The sequence below is a fragment of the Apium graveolens genome, chromosome 1 (genome assembly GCF_009905375.1).
Source record: "Apium graveolens cultivar Ventura chromosome 1, ASM990537v1, whole genome shotgun sequence".
NCBI lineage: Eukaryota > Viridiplantae > Streptophyta > Magnoliopsida > Apiales > Apiaceae > Apium > Apium graveolens.
Window position 1 is genome coordinate 69,619,764 of NC_133647.1, and position 14,507 is coordinate 69,634,270.

The window sequence follows — 14,507 nt, forward strand, 5'->3', positions numbered from 1 at the left end:
TTTCTAAAATTCCTTATATATCTCTTCAGGTACTGATAACACATTTAACTTTTCCTTCCGACTTAACGCATCTGCTACAACGTTCGCTTTACCGGGATGATAATTAATCGAACAGTCATAATCCTTGATCAATTCTAACCATCTCCTTTGCCTCATATTAAGTTCCTTCTGTGTTAATATGTACTTTAAGCTTTTGTGATCCGTGAAAATCTCGCACTTTTCTCCATACAGATAATGTCTCCAAATTTTCAAAGCAAAAACTATGGCTGCTAGCTCTAAATTATGAGTAGGATATTTCTGTTCGTGTGGTTTCAATTGCCTTGACGCATACGCAATCACCTTATCGTGTTGCATTAGAACACATCCTAGTCCTTTGTGAGAAGCATCGCTATAAATTACAAAATTCCCTGATCGTCTGGAAGTGACAATATAGGTGCTGTGATTAATCGTTGCTTCAATTTCTGAAAACTTTTTTCGCACTTGTCGTTCCATATAAAATTTTCATTCTTCCATGTAAGCTTTGTCAGTGGTGTTGCAATCCTTGAAAAATTTGAACTAATCGACGATAATATCCTGCTAATCCCAAGAAACTTCTTACCTCGGTGGGTGTTCTCGGTCTTTCCCAGTTTGTAATTACCTCGATCTTTGATGGGTCCACTTTGATCCCTTTGTTAGATATATTTGATAATGTCATGGCTAATGTGATTTATGTTTAGTTTTCAGATCTTACTTAAACAGGATAAATCAGTACTTACTGGAAGTCAGGACTTAAGGATATAAGTACTTATATTATCAGGAGATAATCATCAGAAGATGGATATCAAAACTTAAGTACTGAAGGACGTTGAGATAAGGAAGTCAGCTGGTTAAAGGATTGAAGATCGAGACAAACATAAGAAGAGATATGCATGAAGAAGGAATTCTATGAAGAATAGAATACTTGGAAGAAAAGATATCTGATTGATATATTTTAGGAAGCAGAATTATATTTCATATCAATTAGCAATTATCTTGTAACTTTGTAGTATATAAACACAAACATAGGGTTTACACTAGAAGTGTTATCACAATCGAGAAGATTAATTATTGTAACCCTAGCAGCTCTCGTGATATTTGTTCATCACTGAGAGAGAGAACAGTTCTATACTGTAGCAGAGTTTATTGTTTCAATAAAGTTTGTTTTCTGTTACTTGAGTTATTAAAGTTCGATTTGATTGTACTATACATTGTATTCACCCCCTCTACAGTGTGTGTGTGACCTAACAAGTGGTATCAGAGCCTATCTGTTAACGCACAAACAGTTTAAGATCCAAACACAATCATGTCCGAAACAGAAACTCCAACTAAGCCCACCAAAACTGAAGAACCTCCAAAGACACAAGTTCAAAGCCGATATGAGACTATTAGAGTTCCCATATTGAGACCATCTGAATATGCCATATGGAAGGTAAGGATGACCATGTTTCTGGAAGCTACAGATCCAGAATATCTTGATAGAATCAAGGAAGGGCCTCACAAACCATCCAAGCTCGCAGTTGCAGTTGCAGGTGAAGCAGCAAAGTTTGTACCAAAGGAGAAGAGTGATTACACTGCTGAAGATATCGCATCAATTGTTAAGGATGCTAAGGTACGACACTTACTGCATAGTGCTATTGATAATGTAATGTCAAACAGGGTAATAAACTGCAAGAATGCAAAGGAGATATGGGATGCTTTGGAAACAAGATGTCAAGGAACGGATACGATCAAGAAAAATAGGAAGACAATACTCACTCAAGAGTATGAACACTTTGACTCAAAGGCTAATGAGTCATTGACTGATTTATATGATAGATTTGTCAAACTCTTGAATGATTTGTCACTGGTTAATAAGAAGTATGATCTTGAAGATTCAAACCTTAAATTCCTGTTAGCTCTTCCTGAATGCTGGGATTTGAAGGCAACAACAATAAGAGACAACAATAATCTTGATGAAACAACTCTTGATGAAATCTATGGAATGCTCAAGACTCATGAACTTGAGATGGAATAAAGAAGCAAGAGGAAAGGAGGAAAGTGAAGGACAGTTGCTCTTAAGGCTGAAGAAGAATCCCCCAAGGCAGCTACCTCAAGGAAAGACAAGGGTAAAGCTCTCTTCACAAAGTCTGATACTGAGTCATCAAGTTCTGAAAGTGATGATGACTCAGAATCTGAAAGCTTGCCTGAGACGGATGCTGATGAAGAGATGATGAAGCTGTGTGCTCTTATGGTGAAAGGGATCACAAAGATTGCATACAGGAAGTTCAGGAAGGGAAAGAAGTTTTCCAGGAAAGGCATAAGTTCTGATAAGAATAATTTCAGAAAATCTGAAGGAAGAGGAGGAAAGTCTGACAGAGGAGATTATACAAATGTCAAATGCTACAACTGTGGTGAGAAAGGCCACATATCTCCTGATTGCAAGAAAGTGAAGAGTGACAAAGGCAAGGCTCTTGTCACAAAGAAGAAAAGCTGGACAGACACCTCAGATTCTGAAAGTGAGGAGAATTATGCCTTGATGGCAAATGCTGATAAGGCAAGTGCTGAAAGCAGTTCTGAAGCTGCTGAATTAAAGGTACCTCAAACTACTTATGCCTTTCATACTGATGATATTAATGAGTTGAGAAGATATCTTAAAACCATGTTCATTAGTTATAGAGATCAAACTTTAATATGTGAAAGATTAACTTCTGAAAATCTTTCTTGCAAAAAGAGGAATGATTATTTAGAAAAAGAGTTAGTCATGTTCCATCAAACTCAGAAAGATAGAGATGATGCTTTCTATGTTAGGGATGAAGTGCTTAAAATGAATGAATCTCTAAAAGCTGAGTTAGAAAAAGAAAGAGAGACTATCAGGACTTGGACTAACTCTGGCAGAACAACTCAGAATTTGTTAAGTAGTGAAAACTGGAAAGAGGGCTTAGGTTATGGAGAGGATAAGAATGATAAAGGAACTGTAGATGTTAAGCCTATAGTTGTTAAACAAAAATCTAAGCTAAAGCCTGTTAAGTTTGTAGCTGTAAAGTCTGATAATGAGAAATCAGAAGTTAAAAAGGAATTAACTTCTGACAAACTAAAACAGGAAAAGACAACTGAAGTAAACGTAGGCTTAATGACAAAGAAGCAGCTTAAGCATAAGCTGGAAGATGTTAAGAATGCAAACAAGGTAAAATCACATAGGAAAAATAGGAATGGAAAGGAAGGTGTGAATAAAAAGCAATGATTATAAGCCTGTTCCTGAAGCTCCTAGGAAAACGTGTCATAACTGTGGAAGTTCTAACCATCTGTCTTCTTTTTGCAGGAAGAATAAAAACATAAACTCCTTACCTTCAAAGTCAGGAGTTAAGAGTCAGTCTGTTAGATATAAGCCACAAAATCCTTGTTTTCATTGTGGTAGTTTATGGCATTCCATTTATACTTGTAAGGAATATCATAGTCTGTACTATGATTATTATCAAATAAAACCTTCTTTAAAGAAAGTTACCACTGTTCCTTCTAGTGTAAGTTCTGATTCAAAGTCTGATAGTGTAAATTCTGATAAGAAAAATGTTAACATAAACTCTGATGCTAAATCCGCTGCAAATATTAACAGACTTAATAAGGCCAAAGGATCCAAGCATGTCTGGGTCCTTAAAACTAATCATTATTGGTCTTTGTGATTGCAGGGCAACAGAAAAAACATCCTAGTTCTGGACAGTGGATGTTCAGGACATATGACTAGAAATAAAGCCCTGCTATCAGACTTTGTGGAGAAGGCTGGCCCAAGTGTTTCTTATGGAGATGGCAGCATTGGAAAAACATTGGGATATGGTAATATCAATCTTGGGAATGTCATCATTAAAGAAGTAGCTCTGGTCTCAGGACTTAAACACAATCTGCTGAGTGTTAGTCAAATATGTGACAGAGGTTATCATGTGGATTTCTTTGAAGAACACTGTGAAGTTGTAAGTAAATCTACAGGAAAAGTTGTTCTGAAAGGATACAGACGTGGTAACATCTATGAAGCCAAGCTTTCGACAAGTACTGATGGTTCTGCAATCTGTCTGATGAGTAGAGCATCAATTGAAGAAATCTGGAATTGGCACAAGAAAGTCTCTCATTTAAATTTCAACAATATAAATGAGTTGGTCAAGAAAGATCTTGTGAGAGGACTGCCAAAGTCAGTATTTGCTCCTGATGGTCTTTGTGATTCTTGTCAGAAGGCCAAACAAAGGAAATCTTCATTCAAGAGAAAGACTGAGTCATCAATTCTTGAGCCTTATCACCTACTACATGTTGATCTATTTGGTCCAGTAAATGTCATGTCTATTGCAAAGAAGAAATATGCTATGGTCATAGTGGATGAGTTCACCAGATACAGATGGGTGTATTTCTTGCACACAAAAAGTGAAACTGCATCTATCTTGATTGATCATGTCAAGCAACTGGATAAATTGGTCAAGGACTCAGTAAAAATAATAAGGAGTGATAATGGTACTGAGTTCAAAATTTGATAATGGAAGAGTTCTGCAAAAACCATGGAATCAAGCAGGAATTTTCTGCTCCTAGAACTCCACAGCAAAATGGAGTTGTTGAAAGGAAGAATAAAACTCTAATTGAAGCTGCACGTACAATGCTTGATAAAGCAAAGCTTCCAACCTATTTCTGGGTTGAAGCTGTGCATACTGTCTGTTTTACTCAAAATGCAACACTAATTAACAAGCATGAAAAAACACCATATGAGATGGTGAAGAAAAAGAAGCCAAATCTGAAGTATTTTCATGTATTTGGATGTAAGTGTTTTGTTCTTAAGACTCACCCTGAACAGCTATCCAAATTTGATCTAAAAGCTGATGAAGGAATCTTTGTTGGATATCCACTTTCCACAAAAGCCTTCAGAGTCTATAACTTGAGAACAAGAGTGGTCATGGAATCTATCAATGTCTCCTTTGATGATAAGAAGATTACCGGACTTGAAGATTTTATTGATCATGAGCAGCTGAGATTTGAAATTGAATACTTAAATTCTGATACTGAAAATCCTGACAATCTAAATCCTAATACTGGAAACTCTGATGGATCAAACTCTGATGTTATTAAAACTGTGGTGACTACGCCAAAGGTAGATACACCTATGCAGGGGGAGCATACTCAAGATCTTACCACATCTCAAGAAGCATCAGAACATACATCTGGCTCTTCAAGTTCTGATTCGTCAAGTTCTGATAAGCCAAGTTCTGATAGTTTTGAAAATCTAAATTCTGAAGAATCCAACTCAGAGAGCATAGTTTCAGGGGGAGCATCAGAAAATGTTAATGAAGATAGCATGGATCATGGGGGAGCATCCAGTTCTAGAGAAAATCTTCCATCTGCAAGGAAGTGGACTAAATCACATACACCTAATTTGATAATTGGAAATCCTGATGCAGGTGTCAGAACTAGAACAGCTACTTCAAGTGAATGTCTTTACAATTCTTTTCTTTCTCAGACTGAGCCAAAGAAAGTGGAAGAAGCTCTTCAAGATGCTGATTGGGTGCAAGCAATGCAGGAAGAGTTAAATGAATTTGAAAGAAACAAAGTCTGGACCCTAGTGCCAAGACCAAAGAACAGATCTGTTGTTGGTACAAAATGGGTATTCAGAAACAAAACTGATAGTGATGGCATAATTACAAGGAATAAAGCAAGGCTGGTTGCAAAAGGATATTCTCAACAGGAGGGAATCGATTATGATGAAACATTTGTACCAGTTGCTAGATTGGAAGCCATAAGGATATTTTTGGCGTATGTTGCTCACAAAAAGTTTATTGTCTTTCAAATGGATGTGAAAAGTGCTTTTCTCAATGGAGAAGTGGAGGAAGAAGTATATGTTGAACAACCTCCAGGCTTTGTAGACTCCAAATATCCAGATTATGTCTACATGCTTGATAAAGCACTTTATGGACTGTTTTACCTCAAAAGGACTTACTTTTGGTCAAGATTTATGTTGATGATATCATCTTTGGTTCTACAAATGACAGACTTTGCAAGAAGTTTGCCAAACTGATGCAGTCAAGGTACAAATGAGTATGATGGGGGAACTTAGCTATTTTCTGGGCCTTCAAGTCAAGCAGAATGAAGAAGGCACTTTTATTTGTCAAACTAAGTACACCAGAAATTTGCTGAAGAAATTTGGAATGCAAGATTGTTCAAGTGCATCCACTCCCATGGCCACTGCAACAAAACTGGACAAGAATATTGGTAAATCAGTAGATATTACTGATTACAAAGGTATGATTGGCTCACTACTCTATCTAACTACTAGTAGACCTGATATCATATATGCTACCTGTCTTTGTGCAAGATTTCAAGCAGATCCAAGAGAACCTCACTTAACAGCTGTGAAAAGAATTTTCAAGTACCTTAAGGGAACAGCTGATCTGGGATTATGGTATCCCAGAGAATCAGATTTTAAACTAATAGGTTACTCAGATGCAGATTTTACAGGTTGCAAAATTGACAGGAAAAACACAAGTGGAAGCTGCCAATTTCTTGGAGGCAGATTGGTTTTTTGGTTTAGCAAGAAACAAAAGTCAATTTCCACATCAACAGCAGAAGCAGAGTATATTGTTGCAGGAAGCTCTTGTGCACAGATTCTTTGGATGAAGAATCAGTTACTGGATTATGGGTTAACATATTTCAAAATCCCTATTTACTGTGATAATCAAAGTGCTATTGCTATAACAGGTAATCCAGTTCAACACTCAATGACAAAGCACATCAGCATCATGTACCACTTTATAAGGGAACATGTGGATGAAGGTACAGTGGAATTGCACTTTGTTCCAACAGATCAACAACTAGCAGATATCTTCACAAAACCACTGTGTGAAGCTACTTTTACAAGATTGGTAAATGAACTTGGAATGGTTTCAGGTTCTTTCTCTAAATCTGCTTAGTTTTGTTCTGCTGCATCAGACTTTATGATCAGTATTTACAAAAATTACTCTCTTTGTGTATACTGTGATTAATTGAAAATTGCTTAAGTATTGACTGGTGTCTGATGTGACTTTCTAAACTCTGATAGTGATTTGTCTGTTTAAGTAACTATTCTATCCTATGAAGATACTTGTGTTAGATGCTGACCTAGTATTCTTAAATAAACTAGAGATCCCATGTTTTAAGTAATTATTTCTGTGGAAATCTACAGACACAAGCAAATTCTGATATTGAGCTTAGTTGAGTTTACTTTGTCTATCTTATTACTAAGTCACAAACTAGAATAATTCTTCTCATCTGTTAAGTTCTGATGCTAGTAAATCTGTTGAATGCACTAAGTGCTGATAAACCTCACTTATCAAAAGAAAAAGAAAAAGAATGAAGGAATTAAAATCAGGTACTCCTTTAAGATCTAGAGTAAAAATGTGGAAGGGAAGACCCAAGTGCATTGCTGGTATTAAGTAATATGCATTAGAAAAGCAAATACATATTTTCTTGGTGACCTTTCACACTCTATGATTACTGGAGAAATACTCTGATAATAGCATAAATTCTGATAAGCAGTCATGACTCACTTACACTGAGAAGCCACTGTCAAATGGAATTTAAAAAGATGCACAAAATTAGCACAAAACAGTTGAGGTGGACTCAAGCATGAACTCATTCCATAGTAGGCTTCAGAATAATGACAGATTTTTAGTAAAGTTTTAGTTATGCCTTATTTCTAAGATGTACTGAAGTGAATCAGACTTTACTCTTTATCTGATATTTAGCTTAATGCACACACTAAACACTCCATATGAATGATGAAAATTACTGTGGTGATCTATGTTATTTTAGATGAACAGTTTATGTGTCACATTACATAATCTCTGAGGACAAGTACTGTTGAACGTTTTGATGATTAAGTTTTGAAGAATCTATATCAGAATTTGTGTGAAGAATTACAAAGATAGGCATTCATTTTTCGAGTCAAGAAATCATGTTCTGATAACTGTTAAGTTCTGATATAAGTCTAAGTTCTGATATTAACTTCTGATCCTTTACTTGACTTATTTGTGGATAAAATTTAAAAACAGTCTCATTTTAAATCAGAATATGTTGGGGCTAAATATTAACAGTCAATATAATTAGGAATAGTGGTACACGTACTTGCACAATAATTTTTACTTATTTCTTGTGCGCATTAAACCTAGTTTTACCTTTCCAATGACTGTTTTTTGTCTTCCAAGTCTAGGGAGACGAGGTAGAATTAATTTTACCTGTCAGCATTAAATTTCCTTGCATCTCCTGGCATTCTCTTGCCTATATAAACAAACACTTCGCAACAGCCTACACATCAATCCTTCTCTCACAAATTCACCTTCATTTTCTTCATTCAAACAAAACCATGGTCAACTACAACATGTTTTTGAACTATGAAACATTCAACATGGAGCTGAGCTGTGAAGCCTGGCAGCAGGAATGGCACATCACTGCCATTCCTGATGAGATTTGGGACTCGGTTCCCCAGGAGGTTCTCACCCACCTCCTGTTCTTTTACATGGACTACCATCGCCATCTGGAGCGATTGGAGGAGGAAAGGCTGGAAGCTCTCCTCCAGCAAGAGCGAATCATCAGACTCGCTATTCTTTTTGTAGAGAGTAGGAAGAAGAAATAATTTATTTTCTTCTTCCTGTTTTTCTTCATCGTCAGCCTTGCCCTGCTTCTTGAGCTAGGACAAAGGCTGTTGATGTTAGGTTTAGAAGCTTAAGACAATCTTGTAAAGTTCTGATGTAATTTAAATTTCATGAATGTATTCTCTTCATATATTAATGGAATTTCTACTTTTTGCAAGTTTTTGTCTCTGAGATGTTTGTAATTTAAATGCACTGATAAATCCTGATATATCCATATTCTGATAACCATTTTAATGTTGATTAAGTTCTGATCTTACAATATCAGTACTTATTTACTTGATTTAGTTTTGGTCATTCTTATATTTGAATTTCTTCTCAGAATATTGGTTTTGTAGTGAAAAATAATTGAATAAGTGGGAACAGTTTCAATTTTGAATTAAAACTGATTTACCTTGATTAATGGAATTACTGGGTAAGTGGAACGGTTTTTCCTTGAAAAACTGCAAGTGGGTAAGTAATGATTACTATTTTCACGTGCCCGTTAACTATTCATTATTACTGCATATCTGACAGGTGTCCAACGGTTATATTTTTTTCAAGTATAAGTAAGACAGAGAGAAGATTTTCCAATCTTTTATTTACCTTTACACTTTATCTCTCTTTCTTTGCTTTTACTCTTTTTCATCTCCTGACGTTGGTTTTTCATACAGACATTTTCTCAAACACCTAACAGGCAACTCTTAATTTTCGATTTTTCTCATGGTACCTAAGGATTTGATCATTGATGGAGCTAAGTTTGTTCCAAATAACTATGCTGCAATTCTCGATAATGCTGAAGCTCCGCCTGAGTTGCATTTTGTGCAAGATCTTCTTGCACACAGTGAAATTGGGTATGCATTGACCCAACCTTCAGTCTTTTCAAGCCAACAAGTTCTGACATTTTGGCGGACTGGGCACTTTGATAATGGTGGTACACATGGTACTCCCAGTATTGTTTTTGAAGTGGATGATTCTACACATGTGGTAACTCCTGGTATAATTCGCAAGGCCCTCCATTTACCAGAAGGATGTACTTTTTCAACCCCGGAGGAATCAGCTCTTCAGGAGTTCATGGCCAGTTTGGGGTATGAACAGAGTTTGGCTAAGCTTGGGCAGTTGAAACGGGCTCATATCAGAAAGGAATGGAGCTTCTTTTTCGAATGCATCACTAAAGCTTTTGGGAATAAGTGTTCCAACTTTGATGCCATTCCTATAATGAGTCAGCACATCAGGTATGCTATCATTAACCAAACTCATTTTGATTTTGCAAGTGCTGTGATAGGTTTCATAAGGGATAGGATGACAGAAGATAGAAATGTAGTTTATTTTGCTAGATTCTGTCAGCTTATATATAACTTTTGTTGTACTAATCCCCCTCAACTAGCCAGTACCTTAATTCCACCATTTAAAATTGCAAAACGAGCCTTTAATGACTTGGTACATGCTGACCTTAAGAAATAGATGGTTAGACCTTTACAGATTCCTCAGTCTGTAAAACAGATCTTAGTAAATTCTGATCCTCAAACCTATAGATCTGTTTATCCTGATGTCCAACCTACCACCACCTCCCAAACACCACATCAACCATCAGAACACACCACTCATCCATCTATACCTCAACCATCCCTCAGAACATATCTCAAATCATATATCTCAACTTCACAGACAGCTCAACCTTCATCCTCAACACCTACTGTGAAGCCTTCATCTTCCAAACCAAAGAGAACAAAGACTGTTCCTCAAACACCTCAGAAGAGAAGGAGGATTTTTTGAGAGATGAATCTGATAGTGAGGAAAAGGTTTCTACATCAGAACCTATTGTCAAAGAAGCTGAGAAAGGTCCTTCTCAGAAGGATTCTGGAATTGGGGGATCTAAGCTTCTCAAAAGGCTTAGAAGAATGACTTCTGCTGAAACTCCCAAGAAATCCCCACCTTCTAAGAGATACAAGAAACAGAGAGCTAAAAGGCCAGTTTCAGATGATGAGGAAGCAACAGCTAAGGAAGGGGTTCAGGAATCTCTGATCTCACAAGAACCAGAATCTGCTGAAGCCACTACTTCTCCATTAACTCCACCTCAGGAATCTGCTGCTGAAATGGAAAATACACCATCTGTGTCTCCTGTTCAAAAGACTGTATCTCCTGTTGATCCAGGCACAAGTGCTGAAATTGATATTCAGAACCTGGTTGTGCCTGAGGTACTTTACTTAGAAGCTCCAACAGCAATTAATCCATCAACAATACCTGTTACTGATGCTACTCAAACTCCAGAACTATCTACTACACCTTCTCTACATCTAGATGTTGATGATCAGAATGTAGGTGAGCATCAGGATATGGCCGTTGATCAGAACTTGGAACCAGATCAGCACTTAGAGGATGATGCTGAAGCTTCAATTGCTTCTCATACTGTTGTTTTATCAGAAGATGCTGATTCTGTAAGTTCTGATGCTGCAAATGCTGATAATACTGGTGATGCTACTCCAAATGCAGATGCTGATGAAGCAGGTCCTTCAGGACATGCACCTCAACAAACTGTTCCTAAAAGTGAATTAGTTAAGAAGTTTGTTATAAGAGAAGCACCAGTGCCTTGGAGTGAAACTCCTGCAGGACAGGAGTGGACTAAGGAATGGAACTTGGTTACCTGTGTTCCATCTGCAAAGAATCTTGCTGAGCACTTGACAAAAACTGATGAGATGTTAATTACTGATGATTTTAAAACACAGCTTCGAGTCACTGCATTGAGTACTAAACATCTGCAAGGTCTTCATTACTACTCATGCAGAAATACATAAAATTCAGGAAGAATTACTCAAGCAAGAACAAGTTCAGAAAATTGACATGAAAAAATTCTTCCAACCTACCTTTGACAGAGTTGCTTATATTGAGAAGACTCAAGAGAAACAACAATCTCAGATTGATGATATTTTGAAAAATCAAGCTTCTTAGCAATCTCAACTTGATGAAATACAAGCCTCAGTGGAATTGCTTATCTCTCTTATGTTACCTGCTGATGCCAAAAAGGGGGAGAAAGTAATTAAGTCCAAATGCAAAACTGATAAGACACTGAAGGGGAAGGATGATGAAAAAGATGACCAAGGAACCTCTGGAATGGGTGGAGGTCATAGTCAAGGTAGAGGTTTCTCATCAAGAAAAGCTGAAATCACGAGTCACAGGACAAGTTCTGATGCCGGAAAAAGAATCATTTCTGCTACTGGTAAAAGGATAAGTTCTGATGAATTTTTAGATCTTGATGAAGAAATGTCAAGACAATTATTTCTTCAGGAAAATCGAGGAATGGACTTGGAGAGTCTAATGGAAGAAGAAGCCAGACTTAAATTAGAAAAAGTCAAATCTAAATCTGAAGCTTCTGGTAAAAAGAAACTTCCAAAACTCAAAAGAATTGTGATAAAAGAAAGGACAAATCCTGAAGCAACCATGGCTAAATCACAACTGCAGATAGATCCAAGGTCTAATGGCAAAAAAAAAGTTGGTGAGCCTATCAAGGTTTATGTGCCTCTTGTGAATGAAGAAATTACTGATGAAGATGCTGATCTTGCTCTGACTTTAAGAAAAGTTTCTAAGACAACCTCTGACATGGCTCAAGTTGTTCAGAGTCAAGAGATAGTTAGTTCTGATAAATCAAAGACACTCCTACCAGGATTCACTAAAGCCAAACAGACTCAACCTTTGAAGACTGCTGCAAGTGGTTTTGAAGCAAGAGTGGTTACTGGAAAGGAAGCAAGAGATAAAACTGGATTGGGAAGTGCTGATGAAAGAAGAATACAGAACACTACCAATGATCCAACTTCCTTAAGTGAACCAGGTATTGGAGCAACTCCTGAGAGATTAAATCAACTGGAATCTGTACAAATGGTTTACTATACCTACTTGAAAGAACACATTTTGTTGTACTTCATGACAGATGGTAGGGTTTATCATATAAGGGAAAATGCCATTCCACTGAAGTATTTTGAAGAACTGGAGCATGTATTATTCTTACTTCAAGTGAATGACAGAATAACAGAAAGTGCTGCAAACTATTTGAAGAATCAGATTCAGAGATAGAAAAGGCTTTATTCTGTTAAGTCTGACAGCACATATCTTCCAAAGTACAGAGATCACAAGGGTGATATAGTTGAAATGAAACCCAACACTACCTAGATTATAACTACCTTTCTGGGTTACAGGGCTGTGGAATTCAATCTTGAGTCTAATAAGGCATATTTGATCAGACTGGATCAGGACATAAGGAAAGCTAAAATTAATGATCTCAGGGCTGCAATCTTTCAAACTGGTGAAGATTCTGCAGAACTTAAAGATGCTAAAAGGAGGATGATTGATGAACTCAGATATGCTGAGAGATGTTTGTTGAAGACCTATCTCAGAACAACTCCTGATATCAGAGAGATCAGAAGATAAAGCCAAGTCAAGATTTACAACTGCTTAGATTCTGATATGAATACAGACTGAAGTTGTTATCAGAAGTTAAAGATTGGTAAAGCTTTAAGGATTGTAAGTTGTAGTTATCTAGTCAAATTCTCATGCATTTGTACTTAATGTTTTTGACATCATCAAATATCTGTTAAACTTGTAAATTATGATTGTTAGATATATTTGATAATGTCATGGCTAATGTGATTTATGTTTAGTTTTCAGATCTTACGTAAACAGGATAAATCAGTACTTACTAGAAGTCAGGACTTAAGGATATCAGTACTTATATTATCAGGAGATAATCATCAGAAGATGGATATCAGAACTAAGTACTGAAGGACGTTCAGATAAGGAAGTCAGTTGGTTAAAGGATTGAAGATCGAGACAAACATAAGAAGAGATATGCATGAAGAAGGAATTCTATGAAGAATAGAATACTTGAAAGAAAAGATATCTGATTGATATATTTTAGGAAGCAGAATAATATTCCATATCAATTAGCGATTATTTTGTAACTGTGTAGTATATAAACACGGACATAGGGTTTACACTATAAGTGTTATCACAATCGAGAAGATTAATTATTGTAACCCTAGCAGCTCTCGTGATATTTGTTCATCACTGAGGGAGAACAGTTCCATACTGTAACAGAGTTTATTGTTTCAATAAAGTTTGTTTTCTGTTACTTGAGTTATTAAAGTTCGATTTGATTGTACTATACAGTGTATTCATCCCCTCTACAGTGTGTGTGTGACCTAACACCCTTCATTACTGACTATGTGTCCTAAGAACTGAACTTCCTGTAGCCAAAACTCACACTTCCAGAATTTAGCATATAACTTCTTTTTCCTTAAAATCTCCAAAGTTGTTCTCAAATGTTCCGCATGATCCCCTTCTGCCTTTGAATAAATTAAAATATCGTCTATAAACACAATAACGAACTTGTCCAGATACTCCTTGAAAATTCTATTCATCAGGTCCATAAACGCTGTCGGGGCATTGGTCAATCCAAAAGACATTACTAAAAATTCATAATGTCCATACCTTGTTCTGGAAGCTGTCTTTGGTATATTTTCTGGCTTAATCTTCAGTTGATGATATCCCGATCTTAAATCAATCTTGGAGAAATACTTGGCACCCTTTAGTTGATAATAAAAATCATCAATTCTGGGTAACAGATACTTGTTCTTAATTGTAAGCTTAGTGATCTCCCTATAGTCGATACACAGTCTCATGTTTCCATCTTTCTTCTTGACAAATAATATCGGGGCTCCCCACGGGGATATACTGGGTCTGATTACTCCTTTCTCTAATAATTCTTGCAATTGCTTCGCTAGCTCTTTCATTTCAACGGGTGCCATTCTGTACGGGGCCTTGGATACTGGTTCTGTTCCAGGTGCTAAATCGATTGCAAACTCAATTTCTCTATCTGGAGGAAGTCCTGGT